This window comes from Erinaceus europaeus, chromosome 7, assembly GCF_950295315.1.
Source record: "Erinaceus europaeus chromosome 7, mEriEur2.1, whole genome shotgun sequence".
NCBI lineage: Eukaryota > Metazoa > Chordata > Mammalia > Eulipotyphla > Erinaceidae > Erinaceus > Erinaceus europaeus.
Window position 1 is genome coordinate 115,543,404 of NC_080168.1, and position 21,215 is coordinate 115,564,618.

Genomic DNA, 21,215 nt, shown 5'->3' on the forward strand with positions numbered 1-21,215 from the left:
GGTAGGAAGTCAGGCTGTAGTGCAGCGGGTTAAGCACAGGTGGTGCAAAGCACAATGACTGGCATAAGGATCCAGGTTTGAGCCCTGGCTCCCCACCTGCAGGGGAGTCACTTCACAGGCAGTGAAGCAGGTCTGCAGGTGTCTATCTTTCTCTCCCCCTCTCTGTCTTCCCCTCCTCTCTCCATTTCTCTCTGTCCTATCCAACAATGACAACAATAATAACTACAACAATAAAACAAGGGCAACAAAAGGAATAAATATTATAAATAAATAAATAAACATTTAAAAAATCCTAAGGTGGAGTCAGGTGGTAGTAGCACAGAGGTTTAAGCGCACATGGCGTGTAAGGATCCAGGTTCGAGCCTCCAAATCCCCACCTGCAGGTGGTGAAGCAGGTCTGCAGGTGCCTATCTTTCTCTCCCCCTCTCTGCCTCTCTCCATTTCTCTCTGTCCTATCCAACAATGATGACATCAATAACACAATAATAACTACAATAACAATAAAAAACAAGGGCAACAAAAGGAGAAATAAATAAAATTAAAAAAAAGAAAATCCTAAGGACTCCACCAAAAAAAAAAAAAAACTCACTAGAAACTATCAATAAACTCAGTAAAGTGGCAGAATAAAAATCAGTCTAGGCCAGGTGGCAGCACACCCATTTGAGCCCACATACCTGCAGGGGGAGCTCAACGAACACTGAGGCAAGTCTGCAAGTGTCTCTCTTTTTCTCTCGCTCTCTATCTCTCAATTTCTATATGTCTATAAATAAAATTTAATGGGGAAAATAAAAGGAAAAAGGACAAATGTCCGCCAAGAGTGGTGGGTGTGTGTGTTCAGCTAAGTGTGCCCACCCAGCCTAGTGCCTCTCTTCCTCTTTGATTCTCTCCTGCACTCTCGCCTCCCCACCTCTGTCTCCCACCTTCTATCAAAACTAAACAAAAAGGACTCATGCCTGAGGCTCCAAAGTCCCAGGTTCAATCTCCTGCACCACCATAAGCCAGAGCTGAACATGCTCTGGTAAAAAAAAAAAAAAAAAAAAAAAAGGGGGGGGGCCGGGTGGTAGCGCAGCGAGTTAAGCACAAATGATGTGAAGTGCAAGGACCAGCGTAAGGATGCCGGTTCAAGCCCCCGGCTCCCCACCTGCAGGGGAGTCGGTGAAGCAGGTCTGTGGGTGTCTGTCTTTCTCTCCCCCTCTCTGCCTCCCTTCCTCTCTCAATTTCTCTTTGTCCTATCCAACAATGACAACAATAATAATAATGACAACAAGGGTAACAGCAAGGGCAACAAAATGGGGAGAATGGCCTTCAGGAGCACTGGATTTGTAGTGCAGGCACCGAGCTCCAGCAATAACCCTGGAGGCAAAAAAAAAAAAAAAAAAAGGAGAAGAAAGAAAGAAAGAAAGAGAAAGGAAAAGAAAAGGAGGCCCATGTGGTAGAACACCTGGTTGAGTGCACATGTTACAATGTGTAAGGACCCAGGTTCTAGCCCCATCCCCACCTACAGGGGGAAAGAAAGCTTTGTGAGTGGTGAAGCAGTGCTGCAGGTGTCTCTCTGTCTCTCTCCCTATCTTCCCCATGCCTCTTGATTTCTGGCTGCCTCTATCCAATAAAAAGATAATTTTTTAAAAATTTGTAAAAACAGGAAAGGAAAAAAATGCCCCCTGCTCACCTACAACAGTGGAGTTGTGCAGGCACTGAGCCTCAGTAACAAACCGGATTTTAAAAAGGAGGAAGAGGAAGAAGAGGATAAGGAAGAAATAGAAGTCAACAAGACAGCTCACTTGGATAGTATGTTTGCTTGGCCAAGTTCATGGCCCAGGTTTGAACTAGGCCCCAGTGTATCAAAAGAAATTTTGGTGCTCTGATGTCTCTGTCTCTGTCTTTCTATCTGCAAAAGTCAGCCTGGAGCAGTGAAGCTCCAGTGAAGACCAAACAAACAAATATACAAGACCAAGGATTGAGCATGGCAAGAAGAGACAACCAGTATCAGCTTCTTGAATAGGAAGTCAGTGAGTTAGGAGGAGGAAACCCAGTTCTTCTTCTAGCGTTTGCCCTTCTTCAGTAGCCAGTCAACAGCGTCAGGTTAAGCCTGATGTAGAGTTTCGAGACCTCCTTTGAATCTGGAGAGGTGGCAGTCGTTGACTATGTGGGTCATAGTCTGTCTGGAGCCGCAGGGGCAGTTCGGGTCGTCTCTGGCTCCCCAGCGATGGAACATAGAGGCGCACCAGCCATGGCCTGTTCGATAGCGATTGAGGAGGGCCCGATCATAACGTGCTAGGTCAAAGCCGGGTTGACGCTTGCCCCAGTAAAGTCTTAGAAAGGAGAACTCAGGTGTCAAATGCTGCGAACAAGTGAAGAAGGGGAACAACTCCACAACAGGTGCAGGTGATGGTGCACCCAGGGGAGTGAAAGCGCTACCATGTATAAGAACCTGAGTTCAAGCCCCCAGTCCCCACCTGCAGTGGGGGAAGCTTCCCGAGTGGTGGATCAGTGCTACAGCTATCTTTCTCTCTTTCCCCTTTATTTATCTCTGTCCCTCTCTGAGAGAGAAAGAGAGACAGAGACAGAGATTGAGAGACAGAGAGTGGCTCCAGAGAAAGTTTTGTTGTGGTGGTTTCTCTTTCTGTCTCTATCTGAGAAAATTGGCCCAAAGAGATGAAGTCCCGCTTATGACAAAAACCAGTAAACTAAAAAGTACCTAGGAAACCCAAATTAATAGGCCCAAGGATTTTCCTTCTGTGACTACGACCTCTTGCCAGCAGCCAAGAAAGGAGGGGATTTACTTAGATTTACTTAGAGATTATGCATCTTATGATAGATAACCTTTCACCTTTCACCTTCCTGGGTCTCTGCCTACCTAACCCCCTCTCCCTAGGACACACAGCTAGGTATTTGAAAGGTCACTCAGGATTTACTCTTTCCTACATATTATTACAGTAGGAACTCAAACAAAGAAATATAAGTATATAAACTATATGGGGAGGAATCAGGCAGAACCATCTCAAATTTGATCTAATTAAAAGCCGTCTGAGTCTCCAGTGGGTATGTCTTCCCACTTCATTCCCAGTGGGCTTCTCCCTAACCTGAACTGTGACTGTTTCGTCTGCTCACTGGAGTCCAGAGCCAGCTAGAGTCACTTATTATTAGATTTCCAGGGATTGGGTGGGGAGATAGCATAATGGTTATGCAAAATGACTTTAATGCCTGAGGCTCTGAGGTCCCTAAAGTTTAATCCCCAGCACAACCATAAACCAGATTGGTGCAGTTTTACCAGAGCAGATGCAAGCTCTGGTAAAAATACATAAATAGGTAATCCCAGAATCCGAGCCAGTAGGATAGCACATAGGTAGTTGGAAATAAGCTGTGGTGGGTGTGTTTATACTCTGGGAATTGGTGACTAATATAGGTGAGGCTGGCCTAGAATTTCCCCAGAGCTTTAGACATCTCCATCTCCCCCACCGACATGAAAGTCTTTCCTATAGTCATTATGCTTCACTGCTCAGGGATAACGAGAGAGAGAGAGAGACCACTGCACCAAAGTTTCCTTCAATGCACTGGGGACCAGGCTCGAACCTGGGTCATGCACACAGCAAAGCAATTCTGGCTTCCGGTGGTGATTCAGCAGGAGACTGAAATTGCAGCCTCAGGTTTGAAGGTCTTTTTGCATAACTATTATGCTATCTCCCAGCCCTAAAACTTTATTTACTTATTTATTTGATTTACTCTCTGCCACCAGAGTTATTGCCTGTGAAGTGACTCCCCTGCAGGTGGGGAGCCGGGGTTCGAACCGGGATCCTTATGCCGGTCCTTGTGCTTTGCGCCACCTGCGCTTAACCCGCTGCGCTACAGCCCGACTCCCTTCTTTCTTTTTTTTAAGATTTTATTTATTTATTAATGAGAAAGATAGGAGGAGAGAAAGAACCAGACATCACTCTAGTACATGTGCTGCCGGGGATTGAACTCAGGACCTCATGCTTGAAAGTCCAGTGTCTTATTAGCCACTGAGCCACCTCCCGGACCACTTATTATTATTTTTAAAGATGTATTTATTTATCAGTAAGAGAGAACCAGAGCATCACTCTGGTATATACAAATGCTGGGGATGAAACTCGGGACCTCACACACACAAGTCTGACACACTACCCACTGCGCTAACACCTGAGCTGTATAAAATCGTAAGTGCATGTTTATTATCCCCATCTCTCCAGACCTGGGATGATCACCAAGCTCTTAGGTTCTAAGACACAATGAAAGAAGGAGGCTGGTAATGAGTCCTAACAGATGCGGGGCTGTATTCAAAGGTCTATTTTTATAGCTCTTTGCTATTTCGGTCCTCTAGTCTGTGTTTTTTCCCTCACCCTCCAGCATATTTTGTTCCAGTCAAATCAGGAATACAAGCCATCTACAAACCCTGAAAGGCCTTTTTTTTTTTTTGCTTGTTCTTGTTAGATCCAGATTGCCTCATTCTAAACCACATTCTTTGTTTTGGGGACTTGTGGTCCCTTGCTGACCTTGTAAATGTGGAACAGCCCACAAGCTGACAAGAGTCAGCTTGCTCACCCAGTTCCCTCAGGAGCTCTGTTTGACCTGAACCCAAGGGACAGAGTCCAGTTCATAGACTGTAAGGAAAGAGGAGGAGGAAAATCTTTGTGTTCACAACAAAACCAAAATGCTAATTATGGGATGTTTTCCCCCTTCACTCTGCCTGAATGGTGTCTAGTAAACCAACCCTATTTCAGAAGAGAAAAAGCTAAGCTAGAGAGGTGGTCACCTACCAAGCTGTGAAATCTGGTTCCTTGCTGTTGGCTCTCTTGATTGCATTACGGGGTGCACGGTCTGTGGGCAGGGCTCAGATAGCCTGTCTTGGGCACAGTGCTTGTATCTCTCCAATTCCTACAAGGAGGAAGTCCACCGTGATGGCCAGCAGGGAGGCAGAAGCTCGGGGAGGTAACTGGGTCACAAGGTCAGAGCCTGGTGCTTAGTGCTGATGACAAGGACCTGGGAGCGCTGGTTTGCCAAGTGAGCAGAGGAGGGTATGGCAGCCTGCCACCAACAGGAGGCACCCTGGTCTCAGGCCTCCAGCCTCCAGAACTGTACGGCATGGATTTGTGCTGTGGCGGCAGCTGAAGAATAATATAGAATCGTGTTGCTGGGAGTCCGGCGGCAGCGCAGTGGCTTAAGCGCAGGTGGCACAAAGCGCAAGGCCTGGCGTAAGGATCCCGGTTCGAGCCCCCGACTCCCCACCTGCAGGGGAGTCGCTTCACAGGCGGTGAAGCAGGTCTGCAGGTGTCTTTCTCTCCCCCTCTGTCTTCCCCTCCTCTCTCCATTTCTCTCTGTCCTATCCAACAACGACGACAATAAGAATAACTACAACAATAAAACAAGGGCAACAAAAGGGAATAAATAAATAATTTTTTTAAAAGAATCATTTTGCTAAGAAGTTACAGAGTTTACGGTGATTTCTTTGTGAAAATTAACCGTTCTAGGGGGTTGGGCGGTAGCGCAGCAGGTTAAGCGCAAGTGACGCAAAGCTCAGGGACCCGCGTAAGGATTCCGGTTCGGCTTCCCAACTGCATGGGGGGGGTCGCTTCACAGGTGGTGAAACAGGTCTGCAGGTGTCTATCTTTCTCTCCCTCTCTCTGTCTTCTCCTCCTCTCTCCATTTCTCTCTGTCCTATCCAACAACAACGCCATCAATAGCAGCGATAATAATAACCACAACGATAATAAAAACAAAAACAACCAGGGTAACAAAAGGGAAAAAATGGCCTCCAGGAACAGTGAATTCGTGGTGCAGGCACCGAACCCCAGCAATAACCCTGGAGGCAAAAAAAAAAAAAAAAAAAAAGCTGACCATTCCATAGACTTTTTTTTTTTTTTTTTTTAATGGGGCCAGGCAACATTCATATAGAAATTGTATCACCTCCTCCTGGAAACTAGACCCAGGGCCCAGGATAGCACAGCCCAGAATGCACCAGAGGTACATGTCTCCGCTCCAGAAGAGGCCTAAGTTTAATTCCTGGTGCCAAACATATGTCACAGCTGAGCAGTGCTCTGGCCTCTCTCATAACAAATCAATATTTTATTTTTTTTTTACTAAAGAGATAGGCCAAAGCAATTGCTTTAAAACATATTGAGGGGTCTGGATTGGTGGCACACCCAGTTGAGTGCACACATTAACATATTCAAGGACCCTGGTTCAAGCCCCCCACCCGCCCCACCTGCTGGGGGGAAGCTTCGCAAACAGTGAAGCAGGTCTGCAGGTATCTCTCTCTCTCTCCCTACCTCCCCCTTCTCTCTCAACTTTTCTGTCCTATCAAGTAAAATAGAAAGAAAAATAAATGGCAGCCGGGAGCAGGGGATTCATAATGCTGGCACCGAACCCCAGTGATAACCTTGGTGCCAATGACAAAGATGTTTGAGAGGTTCTCTAAGTCGTAAGGACCAAAGGTTACAGAATTTTTGATGGAGGATAGAATCAGAAGCCAGTTGTGCATAAACAAGCATAGTTTAAGATTGTTAGCACAAATCAACTTTTTTTTCCCCCACAGTATAATGTTCTACTTTTATCTTTAAATAGTAATTATGGGGAGATAACATAATGGTTATGCAAATGTCTTTCAATCCCCAGCACCAGCAAGCAAAAAGGACAAAACTGTATGCATAAAATATTTTCTTACTTATTTCATGAGGGGCAGGTAGACCAAGAGAAAGAGGCCAGAGCAGCACAGGCAAATGTGGTGCCAGGGGTTGATCTCAGTGCCTCCTGCCTGCCAGCTCAGACCTCTACCACCCTACCACCTCTTTGGTTACATCTCAGCACTGAGTGCCTCATCTCCCTCCCATCAGAAATGCCCAATTTAACCCTTGTTTTAGTGTGTGTGGCACATTTTAGGTTTCCATTTGACCCTTACTGTGTACCCCAAATTGCAACCCATTAACCGCAAGTAAGAGTGCTGAAAAAAGCTTTGTGCAATGGCAGTATCGTAGCCAATGAGATTTATTCGAGGTGCAATTGTTGCTATACCTATATTTTTAAAAAGGAGTGCTTTAGAAGCTGCAGAGGACCAAGTTCAGCAGTAGGGGGAAGTATTTATTTCCAGAGTCCTTCCCCCACCTGTCCTCCAGCCTCTCCTCCCTCTCCCCATCACCAGTTTGGCTCTTGCTCAGACCTGCAACTCCCTTTCTCCTTTTTCTTTGTTGTGTTCAACTGACAAAACCCCAAAGCTGATTAAATCTAACCCACCTCCCCCATGCCTGCAGGCATGGCAGTGACAGGCTGACAGATTCATTTGAAATTCCTGACTCCTCGCCTCCACTGGGCACTGCACTGCTCAGAAGTGTGCTAAATTGCCCAGGCTCCTTCACTTCCCCACTCGCCTCAAAGTCTTCTTATTCTCCCTTCACTGTCCTCAAGCCTCCAAAATGTTCTTCCCGTTCTCACTTTCAGTTCATTATTTGGCATCCTTAGCCACTGAGAGAATAGAAGCAATCAGGGAGAAAAAAAAAAAAAGAAGAACTATCATAACCACCACCCCCATTATTTTATATATATATATATATACATTCCTTGTTAAAATGGACTTTTCAAAAAGTTAGCCAGTCCAGGGAGAGTAAGGTAAGAGTTGGCAAGAGGGGATGAGTATCAAAAAACAACAACAACAAAAAAGAAGCTAAAATCATGATCCATATAAGTATAAATATGTATCCAAGATTTATTAACTAAGTGTTATAGCATAAAAGTACAAATAAAGGGGAGTCAGGTGGTAGCACAGCGGGTTAAGCACACGTGGCGCTAAGCACAAGGACCGGCATAAGGATCCTGGTTCTGAGCCCCTGGCTCCCCACCTGCAGGGGAGTCGCTTCACAGGCAGTGAAGCAGGTCTGCAGGTGTCTGTCTTTCTCTCTCCCTCTCTGTCTTCCCCTCCTCTCTTCATTTTTCTCTGTCCTATCCAACAGCAACATCAATAACAACAACAATAACTACAACAACAATAAAAAAACAAGGGCAACAAAAGGGAAAATAAATAAGTAAATAACTATTTAAAAAGTTTTTAAAAAAAGTATAAGTAAAGCTGTTGGGGGCTGGAGAGACAGCATAATGGTTATGTAAAGGACTTCCACGCCTGAGGCTCTGGGATCTCAGGTTCAATCCCCAGCACCACCATAAGCCAGAGCTGAGCAGTGCTCTGCTCTTGCTCTTTTTTCCATATATGTAAATGAAGCTTTTTGCCAAGAAGACAGAGAGCAACAGTTCAGAGATAGGCCAGTGAAAACCCTCAAGCTTAAGACATTTTTAAGTGGGAGCCGAGAAGTGGCCCACCTAATTGAATGCACAAGGACTCAGGTTCAAGTCCCCAACCCTGCAGTCAGCTGCTAGTTGTTCTGAATGATAATATCAAAAGGTAAGGCTCCAACCTGATGATTGAACAGGACAGGCCGAGGAAGCTCCCTGACTCCAGCAGAGGGCCAGCAGCACACTCACCCCTTTCCTGTTTTCCCACAAAACCCAATTTCAGTTAAAAGCTGTATTACCAGTACCCTCCTGCCCAGCCGCGGGCAGTTTGCTTTGGCTCTTTGCTGACAGGACTCCCTCAGTCCCACCTGTCAGAAAGATGGTTCTTTTTCACTCTTCACCCTTCTCTTCTCTTGGTGACATTTTTTTTTTTTCAATTTTATTAGTGATTACAAAATTACAAAATAACGGGTACAATTTCACACTGATCCCACCACCAGAGTTCTGTGTCCCTATTCCCTCCCTTGGAAACTGCAGTGGTTCTCCCAAGGTCACAGATAAGGGTTGACTATAACTTCTAAGTTGACTATTTCCTAACTTGTTTATTCCAGTAAACTTTCTTTCTTTTAAATATTTATTTATTTATTCCCTTTTGTTGCTCTTGTTTTATTGTTGTAGTTATTATTGTTGTTGTTATTGACGTCGTTGTTGTTGGATAGGACAGAGAGAAATGGAGAGAGGAGGGGAAGACAGAGGGGGGAGAGAAAGAGAGACACCTGCAGACCTGCTTCACCGCCTGTGAAGCGACTCCCCTGCACATGGGGAGCTGGGGGCTCGAGCCGGGATCCTTATGCCGGTCCTTGCGCTTTGCGCCAGGCGCGCTTAACCCGCTGCGCTACTGCCTGACTCCCTTTTTTTTTTTTCAATGGAAGCATGCCTTTTTAAAATACTTATTTATTCCCTTTTGTTGACCTTTGATTTTATTGTTGTAGTTATTAATGTCGTCGTTGTTGGATTGGACAGAGATTGAAAGAGGAAGGGAAGGGCGGGGGAGAAAGATAGACACCTGCAGACCTGCTTCACCGCCTGTGCAGAGACTCCCGCAGGTGGGGAGCCTCCCCGAATCGGAATCCTTGCGCTGGTCCTTGTGCTTTGCGCCACCTGCGCTTAACACACTGCGCTACCGCCCGACTCCCCTCCAGTAAACTTTGTATAACTTTTGCTGTGTGTGACCTTATTCTCTCCCAGATCCCCTGTGCCTCACTGGCTAGAAGTCAGCAAGTGCCAGTAAAATGATAAAGCTGGAGCCAAGAGGTTTGAAAAGTCTATACAGTTTTTAAGGAAAAGTACTTTAAAAATATTACAATCGGGAGTCGGGCAGTAGCGAAGCGGGTTGAGTGCAGGTGGTGCAAAGCACAAGGACCAGCGTAAGGATCCCAGCTGGAGCCCCAGGCTCCCCACCCACAGGGGAGTCGCTTCACAGGTGGTGAAGCAGGTCTGCAGGTGTCTGTCTTTCTCTCCCCTTCTCTGTCTTCCCCTCCTCTCTCCATTTCTTTCCGTCCTATCCAACAACGACGACATCAATAACAACAACTACAACAATAAAAAAAATAGCAACAAAAGGGAATAAATAAATAAATATTACAATAGGGGCTGGGTGGTGACACATCTAGTAGAATGCTCACATTGCCATGTACAAGGACCCAGGTTCAAGCCCCCAGTACCTATGTGCAGACAGGAAGCTTCATAAGTGGTGAAGCAAGACTACAGGTGTCTCTCTCGCCATCTCTATCTCCCCCTTTCCTCTCAATTTCTCTCTATCACTATCCAAAATTAAGTGAATAAAATATTTTCAAAAGATATGTGATTAATATTACTGTAGCATCCCAGGAGGTGACAAGTGGATAAAGCACTTGATGCTCAGGTGTGGAATCTCAGGTTTGATCCCTGGCATCACAAGTATCTCAGTGATGCTCTGACTGTCTCTCTCCCTCTCTCTCTTTCATTGATATTTTTTTCTTTTGCCTCCAGGGTTATTGCTGGGGCTCGGTGCCTGCACTACAAACCTTCTGCTCCTGGAGATCATTTTTTTCCTTTTTGTTGGCCTTGCTGTTTATCGTTGTTGTTGTTATTATTGTTGTTGTTGTTGCTGTTATTGCTGTTGGATAGGACAGAGAGAAATCGAGAGAGGGGGAGAGAAAGATGGCCACCTGCAGACCTGCTTCACTGTTGTGAAGCGAACCCCTGCAGATGGGGAGCCGGGGGCTCAAACCAGAATCCTTGTGCTTTGTGCCATGTGCACTTAACCTGCTGCACTACCACCTGGCCCCCTTATCAATAAATCTTTTTTTTAATTTCTTTATTGGGGAATTAATGTTTTACATTCAACAGTAAATACAATAGTTTGTACATGCATAACATTCCCCAGTTTCCCATTTAACAATACAACCCCCACTATGTCATTTATCATCCTTCATGGACCTGTATTCTCCCCACCCACCCACCCACACCAGCCAGTCTTTTACTTTGGTGTAATACTCCAATTCCATTTCAGGTTCGACTTGTGTTTTCTTTTCTGGTCTTGTTTTTCAACTTTTGCCTGAGAGTGAGATCATCCCATATTCATCCTTCTGTTTCTGACTTATTTCACTCAACATGATTTTTTCTTTTTTTTTAATATTTATTTATTTATTCCCTTTTGTTGCCCTTGTTATTTTATTGTTGTAGTTATTATTGTTGTCGTCGTTGCTGGATAGAACAGAGAGAAATGGAGAGAGGAGGGGAAGACAGAGAGGGGGAGAGAAAGACACCTGCAGACCTGCTTCACAGCTTGTGAAGCAACTCCCCCTGCAGGTGGGGAGCCGGGGCTCGAGCTGGGATCTTTATGCCAGTCCTTGCACTTTGCGCCATGTGCGCTTAACCTGCTGTGCTACAGCCCGACTCCCTCAACATGATTTTTTCAAGGTCCATCCAAGATCAGCTGAAAACGGTGAAGTCACCATTTTTTAAAAAATTTTTTTATTTAAGAAAGGATTAATTAACAAAACCATAGGGTAGGAGGGGTACAACTCCACACAATTCCCACCGCCAAATCTCCATATCCCACCCCCTCCCCAGTAGCTTTCCCATTCTCTATCCCTCTGGGAGCATGGACCCAGAGTCATTGAGGGTTGCAGAAGGTAGAAGGTCTGGCTTCTGTAATTGCTTCCCCGCTGAACTGGTCGGTCCATACTCCCAGTCTGCCTCTCTCTTTCCCTAGTAGGGTGTGTCTCTGGGGAAGCTGAGCTCCAGGACACATTGGTGGGGTCTTCAATCCAGGGAAGCCTGGCTAGCATCCTGATGGCATCTGGAACCTGGTGACTGAAAAGAGAGTTAACATACGAAGCCAAACAAATTGTTGAGCAATCATGGACCCAAAGCTTGGAAAAGTGGAGAGGAAGTGTTAGGGAGGTACTCACTGCAAACTCTAGTGTACTTCTGCTTCTTACTTTGGTGCCATACTCCAAACTCAGTCAATTTCTGCTTTGCGTTTCTACTTCTTTTTTTTTTTTACATGCATAACATCCCCCAGATTCCCATTTAACAATACAACCCCCACTATTTCATTCATCATTTTTCATGGACCTGTATTCTCCCCACCTACCCACCCACCCCAGAGTCTTTTACTTTGGTGTAATACTCCAGTTCCATTTCAGGTTCGACTTGTGTTTTCTTTTCTAATCTTGTTTTTCAACTTCGGCCTGAGAGTGAGATCATCCCATATTCATCCTTCTGTTTCTGACTTATTTCACTCAACATGATTTTTTCAAGGTACATCCAAGATCGGCTGAAAACGGTGAAGTCACCATTTTTTACAGCTGAGTAGTATTCCATTGCGTATATATACCACAACTTGCTCAGCCACTCATCTGTTGTTGGACACCTGGGTTGCTTCCAGGTTTTGGCTATTACAAATTGTGCTGCCAAGAACATATGTGTACATAGATCTTTTTGGATGGATGTGTTGGGTTCCTTAGGATGGACCTTGAAAAATTCATGTTATGTGAAATAAGTCAGAAACAGAAGGATGAATATGGGATGATCTCACTCTCAGGCAGAAGTTGAAAAACAAGATCAGAAACAAAAACACAAGTAGAACCTGAAATGGAATTGACATATTGCACCAAAGTAAAAGACTCTGGGGTGGGTGGGTGGGGAGAATACAGGTCCATGAAGGATGATAAATGACATAGTGGGGTTGTATTGTTAAATGGGAAACTGGGGAATGTTATGCATGAACAAACTATTGTATTTACTGTTGAATGTAAAACATTAATTCCCCAATAAAGAAATAAATTTATTTAAAAAATATATATAGGGAGTCGGGCGGTAGTGCAGTGGGTTAAGCCCACGTGGTGCAAAGCACGAGAACCGGCTTAAGGATCCCGGTTCAAGCACCTAGCTCCCCACCTGCAGGGGAGTTGCTTCACAGGTGATGAAGCAGGTCTGCAGGTGTCTATCTTTCTCTCCCCGTCTCTGTCTTCCTCTCCTCTCTCCATTTCTCTCTGTCTTATACAACAACGATGGCATCAATAACAGCAACAATAATAATAACTACAACAACAATGAAAAACAAGGGCAACAAAAAGTGAAAATAAATAAATATTTTTTAAAAATTTTAAGATAATAAATAAATATAAAATATATACAGCTGGGTGTCAGGCAGTAGCGCAGTGGATTAAGCACACGTGGCGCATAGCTCAAGGACCGACATAAGGATCCCGGTTCAAGCCCCAGCTCCCCACCTGCAGGGGAGTCTCTTCACAGGCGGTGAAGCAGGTCTGCAGGTGTCCCTCTTTCTCTCCCCCTCTCTGTCTTCCCCTCCTCTCTCCATTTCTCTCTGTCCTATCCAACAACAATGACATCAATAACAATGATAATAATAACCACAACAATAGTAAAACAACCAGGGTAACAAAAGGAAAAAATGGCCTTCAGGAGCAGTGGATTCACGGTGCAGGCAGTGAGCCCCGGCAATAACCCTGGAGGCCAAATTTATATATACATATATATATATACAGCTAGAGAAATAGCTCCACTGGTAAAGCACTGGGCTTGTATGGCTGATTAAGAGGCACCACATATGCCAAAGTCCCTTTGTATAACCATTATGCTGTCACCCCAACTCCTTTGCTCTTTTTTAATTAATTTTTTAAATATTTATTTATTTTCCCATTTGTTGCCCTTGTTGTTTTATTGTTGTAGTTATTATTGTTGTTGTTATTGATGTCGTCGTTGTTGGATAGGACAGAGAGAAATGGAGAGAGGAGGGGAAGACAGAGAGGGGAAGAGATAGACACCTGCAGACCTGTTTCACTGCCTGTGAATCAACTCCCCTGCAGGTGGGGAGCCGGGGGCTCGAACCAGGATCCTTATGCCAGTCCTTGCCTTTTGCACCACGGGCGCTTAACTTGCTGTGCTACTGCCCAACTCCCTAATTAATTTTTTTTAACCAGAGCACTACTCAGCTCTGGCTTATGATGGTGCAGGGGATTGAACCTGAGACTTTTGAAGCCCTAGGCTTGAGAGTCTCTTTGCTATCTCCCTTGCCCTGCCCCTGTACTCTTTTTAAACTTACCTATTCTCCAGGTAAGTATATATTCCTTATATTATTTTTTCTTCCTTATATTATTTTAAATAATATAGCTTCTTCTCTCCTTGTGACACTCTTTCTCATGCATAATCAGTAAAAAAATATTAAAAATATTTTTATTTTACTTATTTCACATAAAATAGTCTTTCACATGAGAGAGGAAGAGAGAGAAGACAGAGCTTCTGTTATATGCGGTGCTGGGGGCTGAACTGAGAGCCTCAGGCATACAAGTCCTGCACTCTACCTGTTGAGCTATCTCCCCAGCTGCATATATAACAAGAGAGGGAGAAAAGCAGAATATCACTTTGGCACTTCTGGCACTGGTGAGTAAACTTGAGCCTTGTGCATGCAAGCCCTGTACTCTGCCTCTGCACATCTCAGCAGCCCATTCCTTCAACTGGCTGCATGTGTGACCAGCACATCCCCACTCTGCACAGTACATCTCGACGTGTGCACACTTCATTTGGAAAGGGATACACTGGGGCCGGGGTAGCGCAGCGGGTTAAGCGCACATGGCTCAAAGTGCAAGGACCTGAGTAGGGATCCTACTTTAAGCCCCCGGCTCCCCACCTGCAGGGGGTCGCTCCATGAGTGGTGAAGCAGGTCTGCAGGTGTCTACCTTTCTCTCCCCTTCTTTGCCTTCCCCTCCTTTCTCGAGTTCTCTGTCCTAGCAAACAACAACAGCAATAGCAACAACAACAATAATAACAACAATGATAAACAACAAGGGCAACAAAAGGGAAAAAATAGCCTCCAGGAGGATTCGTGGATTTGTAGTGCAGGCACCAAGTCCCAGTGAAAACCCTGGAAGCAATAAATAAATAAATAGATAAATTGATATACCATTGTATTTCTGTGTGTACAATTTACAAACATGTACCAAAACAGAACACTGAAGAGGATGGCATAAAAATAGTGTAAGCAGAATTTGAAACATTTTCCCTCAGTAGTTCTTAAGTATCTCTCTCTGAAGACCACTGGCTTATAGGATAAAAACTGGCTTCTAGGGAGTCGGCAGTAGTGCAAAGGGTTAAGCGCATGTGGCTCAAAGCACAAGGACAGGTTAAGGATTCCGGTTCAACCCCCACCCCCAGCTCCCCACCTGCAGAGGAGTCACTTCACAGGCAGTGAAGCAGGTCTGCAGGTGTCTATCTTTCTCTCCCCCTCTGTCTTCCCCCCCTCTCCATTTCTCTCTGTCCTAACGACAGCATCAATAACAACAACAATAATAACTACAACAGCAATAAAAAAACAACAAGGGCAACAAAAGGGAAAATAAATAAATAAAGATAAAGAAAATTTTTTTAAAAACTGGCTTCTAGGGGGTCGGGTGGTAGCACAGTGGGTTAAGCACACATGGCTCAAAGTGCAACGACCTGAGTAAGCATCCCAGTTAGAGACCCCGGCTCCCCACCTACAGGGGAGTCACTTCACAGGCAGTGAAGCAGGTCTATAGGGTCTCTCTCTCTCTCTCTCTCTCTCTGTCTCCCCTCCTCTCTCTTTTTCTCTCCGTCCCATCCAACAATAACAACTTCAGTGGCAACAATAACAATAATAACGGCAACAAGGGCAATAAAATGGGAAAAAATAAAAGGCCTCCAGGAGCAGTGGATTCATAGTGCAGGCACCGAGCCCCAGCGATAACCCTGGAGGAAAAAAAAAAAATTAATGAAAGAGAGGGGGAGAGAGACAGTCAGAACATCACTTTGACACTTGTGATGCCATGGATCGAACCTGAGATACCCTGGAGGCAAAAAACAAACAAGCAAATAACAACAACAACAAAACCCACTTTCTATAAAGCCTTAGTCTTCACACTGAGAGAGCTAGGTCCTCTGAGAGAATACAGTATAGATAATATTGCATGATATGTGTACCATGTGCAGATATGTATAATTACATACACACATTTTCTTTTTCTTGCTTCAGTTTATCTGAGCTACAGTAAAGAAAACTGCAGTGAATATGAGAGTTCATAGATTTTTTTTTTTTATTTTTACTTTTTTTGTTTGTTTGATTGATTTGTTACCAGAGCACTGTTCAGCTCTGCCTTATGGTTGTGCGGAGGACTGAACTTTGGACTTTGGAGCCTCAGGCATGAGAGGCCATTTGCATAACCATTATGCTATCTACCCTGTTGGTAAGCTTCTAGTTCTGCTTCTGTGATCCCTTCTGTTACATAGCTTGACGTTGTGGTCTATTTACATGGTCATTCTGTTACATTGGTTTGGTCTCACTCCCCCTGCCTCTGGGAGATTTTGGTTTAGTCTTTGCCTTTTCAAGCTTCTTCCTTCTCCCCACCCCATATATCCTACGTACTTCCTGGGTTCCTGATGCTGCCGCTGGAGGAGAAGGATGCAGGATAGATTTGGGTTGTGATTAGATTAGATTAGTTTTTTGAACCGTTTGCTCGTGAATAAAGAAATATTGCTTCTCCGCTCAGCCATGTGTCCCTGATCATCTGTCTCCCGCCGCGAAGCTAGCCTGGCATACTGGCGCCGTGAACTTTGACCGACACTACTCTCCACTGAGTCACAGATCTTTTCAAGCCAGTGTGTTGAACTGAAAAATAAACCGAAGACTGGGGAGATATGCAGCAGTAGCACACAGGACTTGCATGTAAGAGGTTCAATCCCCAGCACCTCCAGTAGACACAGCTGAGCAGTAATTTGGTCAAAAAGTAACAAAATAAAAGGAAAAAAACTTAACACATTTCTGGTAAAGTCTATCTGGTTAATTGGCTCGCCTATATAGACTAGTTTTGCAAACTAAGTAGTATTTTCCACAAGTGGAATGGACTCGATCTATGACTATGCTTCTGGTGAAGATATAGGCAAAACCCTTACCTCACATACAATATACCAGAAACTTTATCAGCAGCAACTACCGCTAACTCGTGAACAACCCAGGGCTTGTCTGGGAGACATGAAAAATCCGAGTATAATTTATAGTCAGCCCTTACATGTCAGAGTATAATTTCAAATCAGTGTGGTTCAAGGGTCAACTGTATTTCAGCTTCTGGTGATTACCTTGAGCCAGTGTTCACAATAGTCTTACCCACTCAGACTCCTTCCCATCTTATCTCCCGTCAGCCCCTCCGGCTTCAGCTTGACTACACTCCTGCTTGCTCCATGGGAAACAGGCTGCCCTCCCTTCACCGTGTGTTGAAATCCCACCTGACTTCTGCTTGGTCTGAAGCACTAACTGGGCACTGAGGAAGCAGAATGGGCATACTGAGAGCCTTTTCCCCATTTCCAGAGTGGAGAGTGTAGTGTGGGAGACACACAGGTGAGCACTGCCCTGACACAACACATAGCCAGGGAACCACGAGGTGCTGGGAACTTGCCCGCCATCCAAAAAGGTGGAGGCCAAGGAAGGCTGTGACCAGAAGGCCCAGACCCACTGATAAGTGGCGATTAGCATGAGTTTTTCCAGGGAGGAGAGAGATCTATAATGAGAAAGCAAAAGGCAGAGGAACTGACATTGTTAAGGCAGTATCTCTATGAAGTAAGGGTTTCAACCAGGAGAAATATAGTTAGCCAACTCTCGGGTCCAGATTACACATTCTAGCAAACTCCATCTGCTTCATGTTTCGGGGCTCATGGCCACTTCCAGCAAAAGCCCATTTTAGAACAGCCTGAAAGATCAAGGGAGGGGTCATCTTTTGGAACAAATTTCCCTCCCTCAACTTTTTTTTTCAAACATAAAACATCTGAACCCCAAGCTCACTTACTGGGGCAGCGGGTAGCCATCTTCTGTTGGGTTCACCAGAAACAGGGCTCGAAGAATGCTCTGTGAAGAAGGTGCCATGTAAAGTGAGTGTGTGACTGTTTCTGAGGGTGGAAACGCCTTCTAAATAAATAAGCTCATGAAGTAAGGAGAACCACAAAAGAGAAAACATCCAAGGTGAGGGAGACAGCATAATGGTTATCCAAGCAGACTCTTATGCCTGAGGCTCCTAAGTCCCAGGTTCAATCCCCCACACCACCACAAGCCAGAGCTGAGTAGTGCTCTGGTGTTTTTCTGTGTGTGTGTGTCTCTCTCTCTGCATCTCTCTCAAAAATAAAATCAATTAAAAAATTTTTTAAGTTAAAAAAAACCTCCAGTTTCCAAGGTCTGCCCTGTTTTGGTTTTTTGCCACCAGTGTTATCACTGGGGCTCAGTGTCTGTATGATGAACCCACAACTTTCAGCAGCTTTTTTCTTTTTCTCTCTCTCTTTTTTAAAGATTTTATTTATCTATTAATGAGAAAGATAGGAGGAGAGAGGGGCTGGATAGTGGCGCACCTGGATGAGTGCACATTACAATGCCCAAGGATGCAGGTTCAAGCCCCTGTTGCCACCTGCAGGGGGAAAGCTTCATGAGTGCTAGAGCAGGGCTGCAGGTGTCTCTTTGTCTCTCTCCCGCTCTATCTCCCCCTTCCCTCTCAATTTCTGGCTGTTTCCAGTAAATAAAGATAGTAAAAAATTAAAAAGAGAGAGAGAGGGAGTCAGGCAGTAGCACAGAGGGTTAAGTGCACGTGGCGCGAAGTGCAAGGACCAGCATAAGGATCCCAATTCGAGCCCCAGGCTCCCAACCAGCAGGGGAGTCACTTCACAGATGGTGAAGCAGGTCTGCAGGTGTCTGTCTTTCTCTCCCCCTCTCTGTCTCCCCCTCCTCTCTCCATTTCTCTCTGTCCTATCCAACAACAGCAACAACAACAACAATAATAACCACAACAATGATAAAACTACAAGGGCAACAAAAGGGGAAAAATGGTCTCCAGGAGCAGTGGATTCGTGGTGCAGGCACAGAGCCCCAGCAATAACCCTGGAGACGGAAAAAGAGAGAGAGAGAGAGAGAGAGGAGGAGGAGGAGGAGGAGGAAAGAAAGAACCAGACAACATCACTCTGGTGCATGTGCTGCCGGGGACTGAACTCAGGACCCCATGCTTGAGAGTCCAATGCCTTTATCTGCTGCGCCACCTCCCGGACCACAAGACATTGTTTTTGTTTTGTTTTGTTTTGTTTTTTAGAGAGAAATTTAGAGGGAATGAGGGAGAGAAAGGGATAGACAGAGACATCTGCAGTACAGTTTTACTACTCATGAAGCTTCCCCCTGCAGCTGGGGATCAGGGACTTGAATTAGGGTTCTCGCGCATGGTAACAAGCACACTGCACTGGTGTACCCAACCTCACCAGAGTTTGTCTCCTGCAACATGCGAAGAAGAGACGGTGAGGCATCAAGGCGTCTATCTTTCACTGCTCCACCAGGACGCAGCACTGTCTGAGTCAGGAAGCACCATCACCAAGAGATAGTCAATTCATCCCTAATAGTGCTGACTTGTAATTTGATATTTATTTCTAAGAAAGCCTCTTCTCAGGACCGGCGTAAGGATCCTGGCTCCCCACCTGCAGGGGAGTCGCTTCACAGGCGGTGAAGCAGGTCTGCAGGTGTCTGTCTTTCTCCCCCTCTCTGTCTTCCCCTCCTCTCTCCATTTCTCTCTGTCCTATCCAACAATGACAACATCAACAATAATAACTACAACAATAAAACAACATGGCAACAAAAGGAAATAAATATTTTAAAGAAAGAAAGAAAGAAAGGGAAAGAAAGAAAGAAAGAAAGAAAGAAAGAAAGAAAGGTCTGGGAGGTGGCACAGTGGAAAAGCACTGGACTCTTAACCATGAGGTTCTGAGTTCAATCCCCAGCAGCACATGTACCAGAGTGATGTCTGGTTCTTTCTCTCTCTGCCTATCTTTCTCATGAATAAATAAATAAATAATTTTTTTTTAAAAAAGAAAAAGAAAGAAAGCCTCTTCTCTACAAAAATAGAGTATATGTGGCACCAACATTTGCCCTTACTGGTCATAGCTTGGTATCCAGTAAGTCTTTGTTCATTCAGAATAGAACCTATCTTCAATCTTTTGATTCTAAACAGTGCCCCCATGTGTCATTACATCACATTTTAATTTTATTTCTCATACTGGTTTGGTGTGTACGTTTGTGCTTGTTTATTGGTTTGTCTGCTTTTAACAGAGCATTGCTCAGCTCTGGATTATGGTGGTGCAGGAAATCAAACCTCAAGCACGAAAGTCTGTTTTGCCTCAGCATTATGCTATCTTTCCAGCCCTCATACTGTTTTCTTAATTGATTATCTTCTTCAAGCATCCATGAAGAGGCTGAACATTTTCTCTGTGAAATTTTTCACTATGGCAGTAGAACAAGTAGAGTTTATTCATGACAGTTTAGTTATACAAGTACTAAAAGATATCTTTATTTTTTATTTTTTAATTATCTTTATTTACTTGATAGAGACAGCCAGAAATTGAGAGGAAGGGGGCAGACAGAGAGAGAGACAGACCTGCAGCCCTGCTTCACCACTTGTGAAGCTTTCCCCTTGGAGGTGGGGACCAAGGGCTTGAACCTGGGTCCTTGTACATTGTAACATATGCGCTCAACTAGGTGTGCCACCAACCGGCCCCCTAAAAGATATCTTTATAAGGCACTAACTGTAGTGGTTGGGTAAATAGATTAACTGGCAGAGTACAGGACTTGCAAGTCTGAGGCTCCCTGTTTGACCCCCGGTACCCCATGGATCGGGGGGGGGGGTGAGGTTTCGTGACTCTCTCTGCCTCTGTCTCTCTCTTATGTGGAACTACATCATATGAAATAAATAGCAATCCCCAGCACCACCTTGAGTCTGAACTGAGCAGTATTCTGGTCTCTCTTCCATTTTTCTATCCTTCTCACTCTTAAAAATCAATTGGGGCTGGGCGGTGGCACACCCAGTGGAGTACACACCTTACAATGTTCAAGGACCCAGGTTCAAGCCCCTAGTTCCCACCTGCAGGGGGGAAGCTTTGCAAGTGGTGAAGCAGCGTTGCAGGTTGCTGGGAAATTGTGCAGTCACATCTGCCATGTTGTCCCCTTGGGCTATTGCTAGTTCCCGCAAGAGTTGGGACATTCAAGGAGCGCCTGTTCAGCCATGTTGTGCCCTCAGAACATTGTCTATTTCCCCGCCATAGTTGAAGTGCTTTGGTTACTCCTCCCCCCTCTCATTCTCACGAGAGTTATTATCCTATCCTGGAGTGCTATGGTTACTGCTCCCCCTTCCCATTCTGGCAAAAGCTGCTCCTATAAAATCCCTTCTTCCGCACCTCGTTCTCTTGCCAGCGCTTCACTCCGGTGTTCAGACGCAGGAAAGGTTACTGTGTGAGGTGGCCATTTTCGCTACCTCCACGTGGCCCAACCTGTTTCTCTAGCACCCAACTCTGAGGTGTCAGTGCAAATAAAGATTTGTGTTCCCTCTTCGCTCCAGACCTCCTCTCTCTTCTCCGCGGTCCACAACAACATCTGGTGCCCGACG

The 21,215-nt window shown here is 45.1% G+C and overlaps 1 pseudogene; it reads right to left on the reverse strand.

Annotated features, from left to right (window-relative positions):
- The window catches only part of LOC132539524 (tubulin alpha-1C chain-like), a 79,928-nt pseudogene that overhangs the window by 3,925 nt on the left and 54,788 nt on the right, over positions 1-21,215 (reverse strand).